Source organism: Acomys minous (genome assembly GCF_964271855.1).
Source record: "Acomys minous genome assembly, chromosome: 2".
NCBI lineage: Eukaryota > Metazoa > Chordata > Mammalia > Rodentia > Muridae > Acomys > Acomys minous.
The window spans coordinates 141,890,617-141,905,877 of NC_140484.1; the positions used below are offsets into that span (position 1 = coordinate 141,890,617).

Genomic DNA, 15,261 nt, shown 5'->3' on the forward strand with positions numbered 1-15,261 from the left:
GCCACCCAGGAAAGCGAGGAATACAGAAATTAAGTCATTCAACATCCAAGAAAGACATAATGCGGTGGACCCCGTTAATGTGATTGGTCTGTGTCACCACTCCCTTTCCCACAGCTTTAGCCAAGGCAAGGCCAATTCAAGGGAGAACTCAAGCAAGGAAGACTGCACACAGCCAAGCAAGGAATGAGGGCCCAAGAGGGCCAGGTAGTCCTAGAAGTCTTTCGCTCCTCCCTCCAGTCCAAAAGGGGACAGTAAGGCTGGCTTTCCCGCTGCCTAGGCCAAGCATCGCGAGGCCCCGCCCTTCCTTCTCCCCCGACATCAGAACACCAAGGCCGGGTGTTCACCTCGCAGCAGCCCAGGGCTGCGTCTTCGACCTGTGGCCAGCGTGGGAGCTTATGCCTGCTCGCGGGACAGGGCAGGGCTTCAGCCCACGTGCGTCCTAGGCTGCAGTGGTGACAGCCGTCCCCAGCCGGGTACTGACTGGGAGGGCGCAAGGGTGGATTCCGCGCTGCGTGACCATTGGCCCTGCGTCTCAGACCTGGGGCGGAGCCTCGCCCTTGAAGGCCCTGTTATTGGTGAGCTTCACATGTGGGCGTGCCCCAACCGCGTCCTCCGCAGCTCTCAGAACCGCAGGCAACCCGGCAGGCTCAACCTGCGCCGGGCCGCCTCGCTCGCTTCGGGCTCGGCAGGCGGCCCGCGGGGTCCCGGATCTCTGCGCCCTCAGCCAGAGGCCTAGGCAGGAGCTGACCTGAGACTCGGAGGCCGGCGAGACCTTCGGTAAGACGGAGTGGGAGTGGGTTCCAGGGTGCGCGGGAGCGGGTGGGGACCGTGCCAGTCCTGGCTGGACTCTGCGCCCTGCTGGGTCAGGTGCGGCAGCTGCGTCCGCGATCTCAGACCCACCTGCGGGCCGCGCCTTGGACTCTCCACCAATCAAAACTGCCAGTCTAACCCCAGAAAACCCAACACATCAGCACAGAGTGGGCGCCCTTCGGCATCAGGGTCGCCTGTCATCGCTTAGGGGAACGTCCCCAAACTTTGCTCCACGCGATCTGGGCTCCCGTACCTTTCCCATCCTCTCTTTGAGCGTCTTGCTTATTTTTATTTTATTATTATTTTTTATGACTCCCTTCTTCTTCTCCTCCCTCTTTGATAACAGGAAGTTAAGTTGGGACAAATGTCAGTGGCCGGCGGCAGGCTAGGACCCGGGCTATTTGCTTGGCCCGTGGCTACTCCTCGAGGGGCCAGGCTGCTGTCCCCTCTGTATCCTGAGATCCCTGGCAGCCTGTGCTCTTCCCTGCCCAGGAGCACCCCCACCCTGGCGTCCTGCCCTGTCACTGGCTGACTGGTCATGGTCCGTCCGGGGTCTCCCTTGCAGCCTCTGGCCCGCTGCAGCTGTCTGGAGAGGGCGGGGTTAACTTATCCCAGGCCAGCCTCAGTCTCAGCCTCACCCTCACCGGCAGAGTTGGGAAGGGCCTGTACTGGACCGGGAAGAGGCGTGTTGAAACCAGAGTGCTCTCGTGTCTCCTTCCACATTGTTTATTCTGGGCCTGGGTTTCTAAAGCGGAAAGAGCTCTCGTTTGGAAGGCCTCTCTCTGCCCACTATGTCTTAAGTGGTTTAGTGGGAGGATAAAGTCAGTAGCCAGTCCCCTTATGGGCATATCCGGAGGGAAAAAAAGCCAGAGGCTAGTTGGCCTTCCGCACTCACCTCCCTGAGTTCTCTGGCACCTGTGTCCTCTGTATGCCAGTCACCTCCCAGGGGGCAGTGGGCCTTCCTTACAAGTGGACCACCAGGACAGCTCCTGTTCATGTCCCAGGGATTTCAAAAGAAACCAGTGCTGCTTTCTTCCGGTACAGGGAAAGGGCACAGCTTGGGTCCTGGTGGTTACTGTCCAAAAAGCCTGAGTTGTGTCTTCTCTGTTTTAGGGACCAGCAGAAGGGGTCCTGGCTCTGTGCCTGCTTCCTACCAGTTTGCCCTGTGGGAAGGGGCTCTGTGTGCATGTGTCTGGAGCCCCCCACCCCCAGCCATTGAGAGATTCTGGGAATCGCAGGGTTTTTTGAACACACAATGAGATGCACCTGCCTCCCACTGTGTGGTCCACTGTGAGGGGCGCAGTTCGCTTTGATAGGGAGGGACTGACTGCCTTGCTGCTTTGGGGGAAAGCCCCCTCCCGTTGGCCTTACCTCTGCGGGCCTGGCTTTTCCAATAGTTTTCTAGAACTGGGTCCACTGAAGTAACTTTGACCCTTAGGAACCCCAGGCTCGTTCTTTCTGCAGCGGGGGTGGGGCAGGCTTTGGGACATAGGTCTTTGTTTGCTGAGTGACTGAAACCCACAGTTTGAACAGTCTCGTTTCTAGGAGCTTCAGAGAGAAGCGCCAATATTTCCTTCCTGTGATACGGGGAGGGAAGGAATTGTGTCTGTTCTTTCCTGGGTTTGCTTTTACAGCCGTGGGCCTGACCCTGCTTACTCCCCGTGGCTGAAAGGTAGAGGGTCTGCCTTCCTGGTGGAGGACTTGGTTGGGCTGGAGGGGGCAGAACACACCTAAACCAAGTCTGCAGAGTGCTAACAATGTCCGTCCTTTAAAGAGCCTGGAAGAGGATGCTGCATTCTGGGACTTACTATTCTTTACTTCAGGAGCATCCCATAGTAGCCCTCTGTAGTAGTTGGGGCTATGCCCATTTTACAGATGTGAGAACTGAGACTCAGATTGCTGCTGGCCCCACCAGACTGCTAGAATTTCATGATCCCAGCTTCCAGCTGTTGGAGAAGAGGGTTAAACACCTCAGGGAACAGAAAAATATTGGGTGCCCTCTGGTCTCCAGGGGCTCAGTACAAGACAGGAGAGGGAGCCTTCTTGTCCCACTATGAAATGGCACCTAACCCCCAGCAGAAATGGCACCACCCCATACAGAGCAGTCTCCTGTCAAAAAATACTACAAGGAACGCCAAGGCAGAGAACCTAGGGTTCAAGGCCAGTCTGGGCTATATAGTGAGTCTGAGGATAGCCTGAGCTACACAGCAAGACCTTGTCTCCGCAGTAACAACAATTGAGTAGCAGGTATGTGGTAATCCCAGCCATGGGGAGGCAGCAGCAGGAGGATTGCTGAAAGTTTGAGGCTACTCTGGTCTATATGATGAGTTCTAGGTCAGCCACGACTGCCTCAGAAAACAAAACAAAAACCCCAAACCAGCCGGGGCAGTGGTGGCACATGCCTTTAATGCCAGCACTTGGGAGGTAGAGGCAGGTGGGTCTCTGATTTTGAGGCCAGCCTAGTCTATGGAGCAAGTACCAGGACACAGCCATAGCTACACATGGGAACCCTGTCTTAATCCCACCAAAACAACAAACAAACGTGTGTGTGTGTGTGTGTGTGTGTGTGTGTGTGTGTGTGATATTTTTTTCAGACAAAATAGGATGGTGTAATAAGCCCTGCCTGCACTTACTCCAGCTATTAAAACGATGCTGCATTATGCTAATTTATGACTTCTTACTTTTCTTGCAGTTCTTTTTTATTTTAAACTTCCATATGTGTGTGTGTGTGTGTGTGTGTGTGTGTGTGTGTGTGTGTGTGTACATGTATGGGCATGTGTGCCACAGTTCCTGTGCGGAGGTCGGAGGACAATTTTGGGGACTTGGTTCTCTCCTTTAACGATGTGGGTCCCCGAGATTGAACTCAGGCCATCGGATTTGGCAGCAAGCACCTTTACCTGCCAAGCCATCCTGGGTTTTTCTTTCTGAAGTATTTTAAGGCTGGTTTCTGAAGCCATTGTTTATGTCATTTTCCTTCTACACAGTCCAGTGCATGTCACTTAAAAAGAGCATTCCCTTGTAAAACTATGGTCATTATTGCACAGGACAGAGACTGCTCTAATCTTACGGTGTCACCTGTCCACTTGAGATAGGCACACAGGCCAGCTTGTCAGGAATGCCGTCTCCAGCTGTCTGTTGGAGTGACATCCACATGCTACATTTGGTCACCAGTGTCTTGCTGCCTTTTGTGAACTGGAGAAGGTCCCCTCTTCTCTATGAGCAAGTAACCTCTGTTTCAAGAGCTCATCTCTCTGGGGAGCACAGCAAGCCCCTGGAGACTGGCGTCCACTCCAGTACCTCTCAGAGCCTCAGGAACAAAGCCTGTACACAGGGACACACAGCAGAGACTTGGTGAGCAGCTGCTCAGTGGCACAGTAGCAGCCACTCAAGGGGCTGAATGAGGGGACTGTCAGGGGCTCGTGTGACTGTGGTGCGTGTATGCTTGGAAGGATGACTTGCTCATGCACGTGCGGCTGTTAGGACAGCGAGCATCAGTCCGTAAGCAGCCTGAAATAACAGGAGAACTATTTACAACACTTGCCCTCTTCGCTTCAGTCTGTGCTGTGCGGCCCAGATGGCCACGTGTGTGCCCTCAGCAGCAGCTGGCCTTGCACGTCACACGTGGCCGACAGCGGCTGACGTCATTCTGCCCAGGCTTTGAGTTCAGCTCCGTCTAGACCAAGTTGTGACTCTGACACTAGGCTAGGTGGAGAACGGGTTCATCTCCCACCCACCCCCCCTTCCTCTGAGCAACGCCTTTCTCTTCCCAGACAAAGCCCTCTGTGCCACAGACTTAAGAATTTTGCTTTCATTTTCTCCTTCTTCTCCTCCTCCTCCTCCTCCTCCTCCTCCTTCTTCCTCTTCTTCTTCTTCTTCTTCTTCTTCTTCTTCTTCTTCTTCTTCTTCTTCTTCTTCTTCTTCTTCTTCTTCTTCTTCTTCTTCGTTTTCTGAGAAAGGGTCTTCTGCAGCTCAGGCTGGACTTGAACTCACTATGTAGTTGACAATCACCTCAAACTTCTGATCCCCGCTGCCTCTACTTCCTTAGTGCTGGGATGGCAAATGTGAACCACTACAAACAGCTCACCTCTTATTTTATTTCATTTTTAAGCAAATGTAACCACATTTTAATGCTTCTGTTGGGTCGACGTTTGAGTTGGTAGTTCTTTCTTTGTTGTTTACATTTTAGGGTCTTTGGTTGGTTGGTTTTACTTGGAGACCAAAGCCTGAGCTTTCTCATGCATGCTAGTTAAGCATCTAACCACTGAGGCACATCCCCTGCCCTCTTTCATGTGTTGAATCTTGAGCGAGGGTCTTATTGAGTTGCCCAGGGAGGCTTTGGAGCCCAGGCAGGCTTTGGACTTCAGCTCTTCCTGTCCTAGCCTCCCAGAGAGCTGGCGTTGTAGGCGGTTACCACAGGCATGACATTACTCTTTACGTTCTTCGCTTCCCCCAAGTTTTTATAGTAAAAATGTTTTTATGATAGGAAATCCATATTATATTCTTTCTAGAAACCAGGCCCCCAGCTATTTGTGCACCTGTAGACCGACAGGCTTGAACATCTGCAGACAGGCTTGAACTTGTCACTGGTTGCAGTTGTATGTACTGACACTACCTCAGAGTTACTGGGGTTTTGAGATTTTCTCTGATCACAATATTGTTTGTATATTTGTTTTTCTGAAGGCTGAGCCACTAGAGATGGCAAAAGAGCAGGCAGGCCCAAGCTCCCGGCTCTACTGGCTTGAGCTTCCTCTTGGGAAAATCTTGAAGGGCAAACACCTGTACACCTCAATCTAGGGTTCCCTGGCCCTCCCTACACTGGATTCTCATTTCTTCTGGGCACCTGCTCCAGATGTAGAGCATATGTCTAGTCCCTGATGATAAGGCACCCTTTCTAGAACATTGGCCACTGTTTTCTGGTGGCCAACATTAACACTGGCCAGAGTGATCATGGCAGGGCTCCTGTGGTCATAAACTGTAGCTGCTGGATCGAGTCTGCCATGAGTATGATTTTGGGGTGCTCCTTCCCCTGTCACATCTTGAAGAGTCATCATGCCCCGAGTACACAGCGCACAGTCTCTTGTGGTGCCAGGTGTGGCTTGGTCTCTCCTTTTCTCTTGCTGTCCCTGTGTGCACATCTAAGTATTGCTGTAGTCATCTTGGGAAAGCTGTGCAGGTCACCGTGTCCACATAGTTAATACTGTGTCATATTGGAGAGTTTAGGTTTGTTCTGTTTTTGCAGGGTCTTATTATGTAGCCCTGACCGATGTGGAACTATATAGACCAGGCTGGCCTTAGTCACAGACATCTGCCTGACTCTGCCTTCCAAGTGCTGGGATTAAAGGCCTTTGCTACCACCCCAGGCTTGTTTTTGTTTTACAGACAAGGTCTTATGTAGTTCAGGTTGGCCGTAAACTTGTCATGGATGTGAGAATGGACTTGAGTTTATGATTTCCTTGCCTCCATACAATCTCCAAGTGCTGGGGTTGTAGGTATGCACCACGGCCGTTTTAATAAAGGATTGTCCCTGTGTAGGGGTAAGCACATTCCCAACAGAGCTACAGCCCTGGCCTCTTAGTATGCCTTCTGTGGTCTAATCTGTCTACCCAGGATTGTATTCCTATCTCCCCCAATCTCCACCCCTGTGGCTTCCTGGGCACTCATGGCTCTAGCATTCCTCCTGTGGCTTGCCTACACTTCTTCCAGGGCATAGAAAGGCTACAGCAGAACCTTTCCTGGGAACAGGGCATGTCTAGCGCTCATGTCCTCCTGGCTGGCTGCAGGAGCCAACCAGCAGGGAGCTAGCCAGTTGTTGCTGGCCCTTGTGCTGCTAGAGCAACACGTTAGTGGAACATTCTCAGGCCCAAGTTTCTGACACACCCAGCCTGGAAGCTCAGCACGAGCCAGAGACAGGAATGGGTGTCTAGAACACTCTGTCCTGGCCTTGCCATGGTCTATCAATGTGCTGAGCTGCAGGGACCGTTTCTTTGCTCACAGACTTAAAGCTGGCCTTGGCCTCTAATCTGAGCAGTGCCTGGTTCTAGGTCTCAGGGTTGCTGGGAGCAGAGAGCATGAGGAGCAGGGGATGAGGAGGAGGAGGAGGAGGAGGAAGAGGAGGAGGAGGAGGAGGACGTGGATGGAGAGGCTTTCCTCAGGTCTCTTAGTCACTGAAAAGAGCTGCTTCCGGGAGTAGAGTAGGCCCAGGTCTGTGGGGGATCTAGCTGCTCAATGGGTGTCTACTCATCGTAAGGTGCCATGTGCTGTGTTCATGGAGGTGATGGCTCTACACGTGTGGGCCATTGGACCTTTCACACTTGGATGCACAGGTGGTAATGGACAAGAGTTTCTTCCTGAAGGAAGTGGGTGTCTGACAACCAAGTGAAAGGGCAAACAGTAAAGGGCGTACACTCGAACACATGCATATGGATACATAGTACTCACCCATTCACACATGGATACACAGAACTCTCCCTAAACACACACACACACACACACACACACACACACACACACACACACACAGAGCACTTTCCCCAACATACATGTATAGATGCGTGGTTCTCACCTCCACACACAGGGATGTGTGGTAGTCACCAGCACAGACATACACTGCATACACACACCAACACGTGGTAAAACACTCACCCCGTACAAAAGGAACTAGTGAAAACCCAAGCTGCATTTCTTCCTTCAGCCTCCATCCTGGGGCTCTCTTCTCACAATGGCGGCTGCTCTTCCGCGCCTCCTGAGGACATGCTGTGGGCACATCCTTCTGCCCATCACAGGCTCTGCTTTTCCTACTGTCTGCTTGGAAGTGACCCGAATGGGAGGAAACAGGCTCCACAAGACCTCAGAGACGCTGCAATGAGTTGGCCAAAATCCAACTATTGCTTCCGCCATATGTTCCGCCACCTCTCCCCATCAGAATGCCCCCCCTGCCCCCGCCCATGTTAGATTTGGAGGATTTGGAACATCTAGGTACTGAGGATAAACATCAGGAGCAAGCATTCTATGCAAGTGGCAGAGGCAAAAACAAGCAAGCAGACAAAGCATGCTAAGACAGATGTGGGTTCGAGTCCTACCCATGTGGCCTTGGAAAGTTTATGAGCCCTACCATTCATCCTGTAAAGAAGGGGCAGTTATGTCTGTCTTGAGATTGTAATTTTATCTTGAGACTGACGTGGAGGTAAAATATTTACAGAGTGCCCCGCATAGGCATGCATTCCAACACCTCCGTTTTTTTCTACTTTTAAAGAGTGGCCAATTCCCATAATGAACATTTATGAATGGGCTCCTCCAGAAGCACCCCCCGCTCTGGGTCGCAAGCTTTGGTTGCCTGCAGAACTCAGCCAGTTCTCCATTTCCTCCCAAACTGAGCGCCTCCTTTCTGTCTGCCTTCACCCCCGCCCCACCCCCACTCTTGTGGCACCCCCCCCCATCCCACCCAGCTGCTCAGCGCTGCATCCTTCTCTGCCCTTCACTGCCACCACCACCTCCGCCTCCTCCACCTCCTCCTCCTCCATCTCCTCCTCCTCCTCCACCTCCTCCTCTTCCTCCTCCTTACTTCCGTCCCTTCTTCCCTGGCAAGCAGTAGCTTCCTGGAGAGGGCTCCCTGTTTGGGGTTGCTCCCTGGGGTGTTTATGCTGTCTCTCTTCAAGAGCTCCTCGCAGATGTGTGTTTATTGCTGAAACTTCATCTAAAGCCAGAGAGAGGAGCAGGGTTTTTTTTTTCCCCTCTCTTTTAGCTCTCTAATTGAGGTGGCTGTACAATGCCGCGTAGATTGCCTCTGAGTCTAATTCTTCATTTCTCTCCCGCTCTGCCCGTTATGAAACCCTGCAGATGCAGGCGGAGAGGCCTTATATGTCCCCATTTTGAGCAGCACTTAAATTTAGCCTCCAGTTGTAGTCACTTAGAAAGGTAGACCAGGGGAGTGAAGGCAACCAATAGTTTGTCTCCTATCCTGGCTCAGACAGATGGTGTGAATGAGAGGAGCATTTTTTTTTGTAGCCATAGCAACGGCAGCCCTCCCTCACTCCCCTGCCCCTTCCTTTTGCCACCTGCAGCACTGAGCAGGCACTCTCAGGCTGCCTTGAGCTGAGCTGGCAGCTTGGGATTTTATCTTTCCCTTTGGACCCTGGGTGGGGCTTGAGGTGCTCAGGGAAAGGGAACTGGGGTGGCTTTGTATGATCCTGACCTCTGTGTCGGAGGAGGAAGAGAAGGCATGAGTCACGGAGCCTGGCACGTCAGGTTGGAAGGGCCCTCTGATGACATGGTCGGGAAGTTCTCAACCCTGCCTTGAGTTTATGTGTGTAGAGTAAAAGACGCAGACAAATGTTTGTTTGTTTGTTTGTTTGTTTGTTTATTCGAGGCAGGGCCTTATCATGTAGCATGGATTGGCCTTCGCTTGCAATTCCTCTTCCTCAGCCTCCTGACTGCTGGGGTTTCAGGCATTCACCAAGCTCTAGCCTTCCTTAAGGAAAGACAGTGTATTGTAGGGCTGGCTAGCCTTGGCCTCAAGATCTGTATCAGAACACACCTCCAGAACCTTGGGCACAGGATTTCTACCATTGTCTTCTTGGTCTCTGATACAGACCCAGGTTTTACTTTGTGTTTGTTTGGTTGGTTGAGACATGATTTCACTCTGTAGCCCCTGCTGTCCTGGGACTCACTGTATAGACCAGGACTGTCTTGAACTCACAGATATCCACCGGCCCGTGCCTCCCAAGTGCTGGGATTAAAGATGTGTGCCACTGCACCCAGCTCACAAACCCAGATTTTAACTGGGAAGGCCAACTGTCCATAGAGATTTGCCTCTAGTTGGCCATTGGCTGAATCTTGAGAGAATGCACCAATGTGAGCCAGCTGGGAGTCATGGCAAAGGACTGCAGAAGGCCTATAAATAGATGCTGGGGTGGCTACCAACAGCTGTAAGGCCAGGCTTGTTAGTGCCCAGTGCAGCGTGCAGCTGTTGTGCTGGGGCCCAGATCTGATTGCTCTCCACTGCCTGAAGTGAGGTATGCAGGACCAGCTTCTTGCTGCTGCCTGCACACCAGGACTGCATATAGAATGCTCATGGTAAGGACCAGCCAGGGGACCTCTTGGAGGAGAGGGGGTAGGGCCAGCTTGTTGGTCACAAACACCTTGGAGGCTGAGGTAGGATGCCCTCCGCAGAGATGGGTAGAGGCAAGAGCACACAGAGGTGCAGAGGCATGACGATGATGAGAGCAAGCCCAACAGGCAGCGGGAAGCCACCGGACAAGACTGAGGCACCTAATCCTCAGGCCAGGTAAGTTGAGGAAGCCAGCACCGCCCACCCAGAACTGAAAGCCAACTAGATGGCTAGTGTTTGTCTACGCCGAGAGGTGCCCTAGAAAGTGGAGCAGAGCAGCAAAGGCAAGGCCACAGGCAGGTTTGCACTGTGTCCTGGCTCTTGTCTTGTAATGTCCTTTGTGGTTGCAGGATCTGTGTGTGCAACCCCGACTTTCCATTCCCAAGTGCAGCTTGGACCCATTAGGGAACTCCCCAGCTAGGGCCGTAGCTCATGGTCGAGCCATCCTTTCCTGCAGCTTGTATTGCATAGAAAACAAAATAATCGCCTGCTTACATCCTTCCTTCCCTTCTTCCAGGTCACTTGTAGAGGGAGAAAATGCAGACATAGAGGCTACTGACCCCAGAAACGGATCAGGATCAGGAGGTTCCTGCTTGCCCGTGGTGAGTCAAAGCAGCTAAGCTGGGGTGGGTTGGAGCCTGTGGGGGGTACCTTCCTCCAAGGGAACAGCTTGTGCTACAGATAGACTTGTTCCTGGGGAGCTCAGGAGCTCACAGAGCCCAGCATCCCATCTGAATGCTGCCGATTCTCTGGCTTTTGTGACCTCACAGCCATGCGTCTCCCTTCCTGCCCTCCCAACACTCACCATCTGCCCTGGAAAAGAGGTGAAGACTGAGCCCAACCTCCACCTGTGGTTGGCGTTAACCCGGCAGGTGGGCAGCATGGCAACATGCTGTGTTTACAGCTTTGACATTTGAGCGGGGGCTGCTGGCACCTGTCTCTCACATATGTCCTGGGGACATCCTGGGTTTATGTCATGGAGTAAATTGCTCCTGCAAGCTGCAAGCTGGAAGGGTTGAGTTCTCATGGGAGCTGTTGAGGGGGCTGGGGCATGGTAGGGAATACCTACCTCTCTTCTCTTCCTCCTTTCTTACTTCCTCTGCTTCCTCTTCCTCCTCCTCCTTCCTCTCCATTTCTCTCCTCTCCTCATCCTTCTTTCCTTCTCCCTCCCAATTCCACTTTCTGTCTTAGGATCAGGTGTCCCAGTGGGAGCCCAGGATGATTCTTCCATGACCAACTGATCACTCAGAATATTGATCTGCCATTCAAGACCTCTGATGTACTGTCTGTTGGAGGCAGGTTGTCACATGTTGAATTGGACTTGGTCAGGGTTAGTGACACAACTTACCTTACAGAATGCATGTGAGGATTAAAAAGGGCAATAGGATCAGCCCTTTTGCACAAGTGGGGGGGTCACAAGTCTGCCCACCCCTGGGTCGGCCAAGAAGTCTTGAAGCACATATGGCTTCAGAGCTCCTCTTGCCCTGAAACCTCCCATTTGTACTGTTCCCTAAGTAACATTTGCGCTTAAGAGCAACCTTTTAAAGAGAGGTTCAGTTGGGGCGCCATCGTAGGCAATGATGAGAATTGGAGCTTGCCTTCTTGGTGAGACCAGTCCCTCACTGGACTCACAAGTGTAGGGTGAGGAGAGTCCCAGACCCACTGGGTACTTCATTCATTCCATTTTCTGTCACTTAGATGCTTATTACTCTACTAGGCATTAGACAAACGTCTTTATATTATTCCTGAATTTTGCTTGCTTACTTGTTTGTTTGCTTGTTTTGTTTTTTTTGAGAGTGAGAATCTCATTCTGTAGTGCAGGCTGGCCTGGAACTCAAACTCTCTGTAGTACAAACCCCACAAACTCACTCACCATGCAGACTTGTTTGGCCCTCATCCTCCTGCTCAGCTTCCTGCGAGGTGAGATGCCACCACCATACTTTGCCCATTTCAGATTCCTTTTATGTGCATATAAAAAGAGGCTAAAAATGGTCGCAGCCTTGCTGAACCTTTTCCACCTTCAGGAGCCAGGTCTTTGGGTTCTCACAGCCCTGCCACAGTCAGCGTTAACTGTCGACCTGTCCCAGCCTAGAGTCACCTGACAACGCTCTCAGTTGAATAATTGCCTTTATCAGGTTGGTCTGTGGGCATGTCTGTAAAAGATTGTCTTCATTGTGAATTGAGCAATCGTGTCAGCTAGTTTTTTATTTTATGTTTTGTTTTTTGAGACAGGGTTTCTTTGTGTAGCCTTGGCTGTCCTGAACTCACTTTGTAGACCAGGCTGGCCTCGAACCCACAGTGATCCACCTGCCTCTGCCACCCAAGTGCTGAGATTAAAGGCATGTGCCACCATGCCCGGCTAGTTTTTAAAAATGACATTTTACTTATTTACTTGTGCATATGTGTGTAGGTGAGAGGCCAGCCTGCAAGAGTCGGTACTCTCTCTCTCTCTCCCATGTGGGGCCCAGGGATTAAACTCGGGTTGTCAGGCTTGGTAGCAGGTGCCTTTACCCTGGGAGCCCTCCTACGGTTACCCATTCTGGTTAAACTTGGACTTTGTCTTATTTTTCTGGAGACAGGGTCCCAATATCTAGGCCGGCCTATTTGGAACTAGCAGTCCTGAGTGCTGGGATGCAGGCATGCACCGCCATCTTAAACGCTGACTTGTTCAATTCCAGGCAGCCTTGCTCTGTGGACCATATCAGATTTTGCATGTCATGCGGGGCGGTGCCTGCAGTGCCAGAGAGTACCCTTTAGGGGACCTCCTACTTCAGCCAGCTTGCTTTGAGAACACAGAACCCAAATGCCCCGTTGGCTCCATCCTTTTCCTTCCCTGACCTATGACAAGATACTTCCCGGCAGCCAGATGCGATTTGACCCTTCTGCGCTCTCCTCCTGCTTTGACACTGTACACCAGAGTTCCCATAGGGCCCCAGGACCACTTCAGGTCTGGGCTGCCTCTCAGATACAAAGGCCACTAGGCCACCAGGCCCCTCCTCTGCAGATGTGTGCAGTACTCTAGGCTAGAGCTCTTTTGGCCTGGAGGACTTGAAGTCATTAAAAGTGTTTAGACATCCTTTAAAAACACAACAGGGCTGGGGAGAATGCTCAGCCCGGTCGTAGTGCCTTCCTAGCATGCACAAGGTCCCAACACCGAGCAACTGAAAACAGTAACTGACATTAAGAAAAACACATAAAACTAAACCAAACCCCCATCTCATCTGATGCCGCCTATTACCTCAGGGTAGGCTTGTGTGTACGCCTTCCCTGCCTCACTCCCTCTTCTCAGTCTGGAGGCTGCAATCCCATTTCGGAGACTCGTGAGTCATTTGCTTCCTGAGCCTAGGTCCTGGAGGGAGCCTTTCCCTCCCCCAGATGTTAGGAAGCGCAGCTATCCTCAAATCTCGTGTACCAGCTTCCCCTTCTCTGGCCCACAAAGTTCACAGGAAATGGTTGTTTTTCCTCCACACTTCCTGTGTCCCGGTTCCTGCTGTGGGAACTAGGGAATTAGGCTAGTCCTGTAACCACGGGAGCTGCCTCCCTCTTTTGGAAGATGAAGGTCTCTGAGAGACTAGGTGGCCCTGGTCAATAGCACTGGGGCCAGCCACCCCCGCAGGATTGCCAGCTTCTCAGGCCAGCTGCACTCATGGCAGCAGGTGGATTAAGGCTTCTACCCTGAGGCAGCCTCTTGCCTCAGTCCTTGTCACATGTGAGCTCTGTGTCTCACAGGCTTTCCACCTGAAGACCCCCCCCCCTGACCTAATGCAAGTCCATCTTAGACAAGCCTTGTGGCGTCATCTGTCAATTACATATGGGAGTGGGCTGAACTTTGGCTTGCAGATGCACAAAGAACATTGTTAGGAGGCAGCTCAAAACAACACACTTATTTGATCAGCACATGAGCCAGGGACCAAGAGAAGAGAAATGTCTTTGCTGGGGCTTTCAGGGTTTTGGATTTGAGAATTCTGTGAGTGTACTTCCCATTTAAAAAAAAAAGGTGTCAGGTAATCTGGGAGTCTGATTGGCTAGCTGGAGTTGGTGAGGCCACGCGGAAAGAGTGTGGCCTACAAGTCTGAGTCCAGGCCTCTGTTGACTCTGGCTCACCTGGGCCTCAGCTGCTCAAGTGGACAGCAATTGCTCTAGCCTTCTGACCTTGCAGAGGCAGGCAGGAAGACCATTCCGTCCAGCCCAGAGCCCACACACAGCATCTTCAAGGCATGGCCTCTTCCATCCCACCTGACTCTGATCTCCCTGAAGAGCAGAGGTAACTTGAAAGCAGGTTTTGGTGCCTCGCGCTGGTAATCTCAGCACTTGAGGTAGGAGGGACCCTGGGGGTTCAAGTCGAGCTTGGGCTACAGAGTATGTTCCAGCCCAGCCTGGGCCACACTGTGAGATCCTGTCTGAAGAAGAAAAAGAAAAGTCACTGGAGTTACTGCCAGTCTCTGTACCGTGGGTTGGCTGAGAGCCAGCGCTTAGCAAGCCGAGGCCCCGGTGTGTTGGTTTCCGATGTGCATCACCTCCATCTCCACCCTGGTGGTCCCTCTGTTAGGCCCCCATGTCTGAAGGCATCAGCACTTAGAATCCCCGGTTGACCAGGAAGAGCCAGGGACACTTAACTTTTCCAGACCTGTGGTGCTTTGCAAACCATCTGGTGGGCCCCATCCAGGAGCTTTTGAAGACCCAGGTCCACAGCTGCCTGTTCAGATAAGCAAGCGGCAGCCTAGGCTGCGAGGAGAGATGCAGGCTGTGGGAGAGGCCAGGCCAGGCCAGGCCAGGGAGAGGCTCAGCTACATTGGGGAGTGAATTGAGAAACGTTTATTGAGTACCTACTGGGTGCCTGCTTCCCTGTGCTGTGAGGACATTGGAATTCATCAGGCTTGGCAGCTTCTCCCAGAGTGCCTACAAATGCCAGGAAAACAAGGCACACGTGTGTGTAAACAAGCGCGGCCGCAGCAGGGCATTGACTCAGCTCAGTCACCGGGAAGTTCATGACAAGTCCAGATGACAGAGGGGAAGGCCTCAGCGTGAGGAATGTTTTCTGTGGACTGAGGAGACCTGGAAAGTTTCCTGGGAGAGGAGAAGGCGGCGGTAGTGTTTGATGTGGATCTTGAGGGGTAGGCGAAGTGCAGATGGCGAGTGGGAGGAAGCAGGGAGCGTTTCTCCCTCTGTGCATGCTGGAGGAAGCAGAGGGAGCTTTTAGGAAGGTAGGAAGAAGCGGAACAGAGATTCTGAGTGGGAGAGTGACGCTGGACATATGTAGAGGGTCTTCTACTCAAGATGGGCAGGGTACCCCGCGGCCCCTAGGCCCAGGAAGGTAAGCCAGACATGGTTTAGTTTCCATCTAT

At 52.3% G+C, this 15,261-nt stretch overlaps 1 protein-coding gene across 11 annotated transcripts in view; it reads left to right on the forward strand.

Annotated features, from left to right (window-relative positions):
• The first annotated feature begins 595 nt into the window (after positions 1-595).
• The window catches only part of MICAL2 (microtubule associated monooxygenase, calponin and LIM domain containing 2), a 198,852-nt gene continuing 184,186 nt past the window's right edge, over positions 596-15,261 (forward strand). For 3 of the 11 annotated variants that reach the window (XM_084772980.1, XM_084772981.1, XM_084772982.1), the window contains exons 1-2: positions 596-777; positions 10,434-10,518. The gene's annotated coding sequence lies outside the window, so the exon portion shown is untranslated. Of the gene's footprint in view, positions 778-10,433; positions 10,543-14,039; positions 14,181-15,261 lie in introns of those variants that run through there. The other 8 variants (XM_084772972.1, XM_084772977.1, XM_084772978.1 and 5 more) reach the window with 5 other exon arrangements.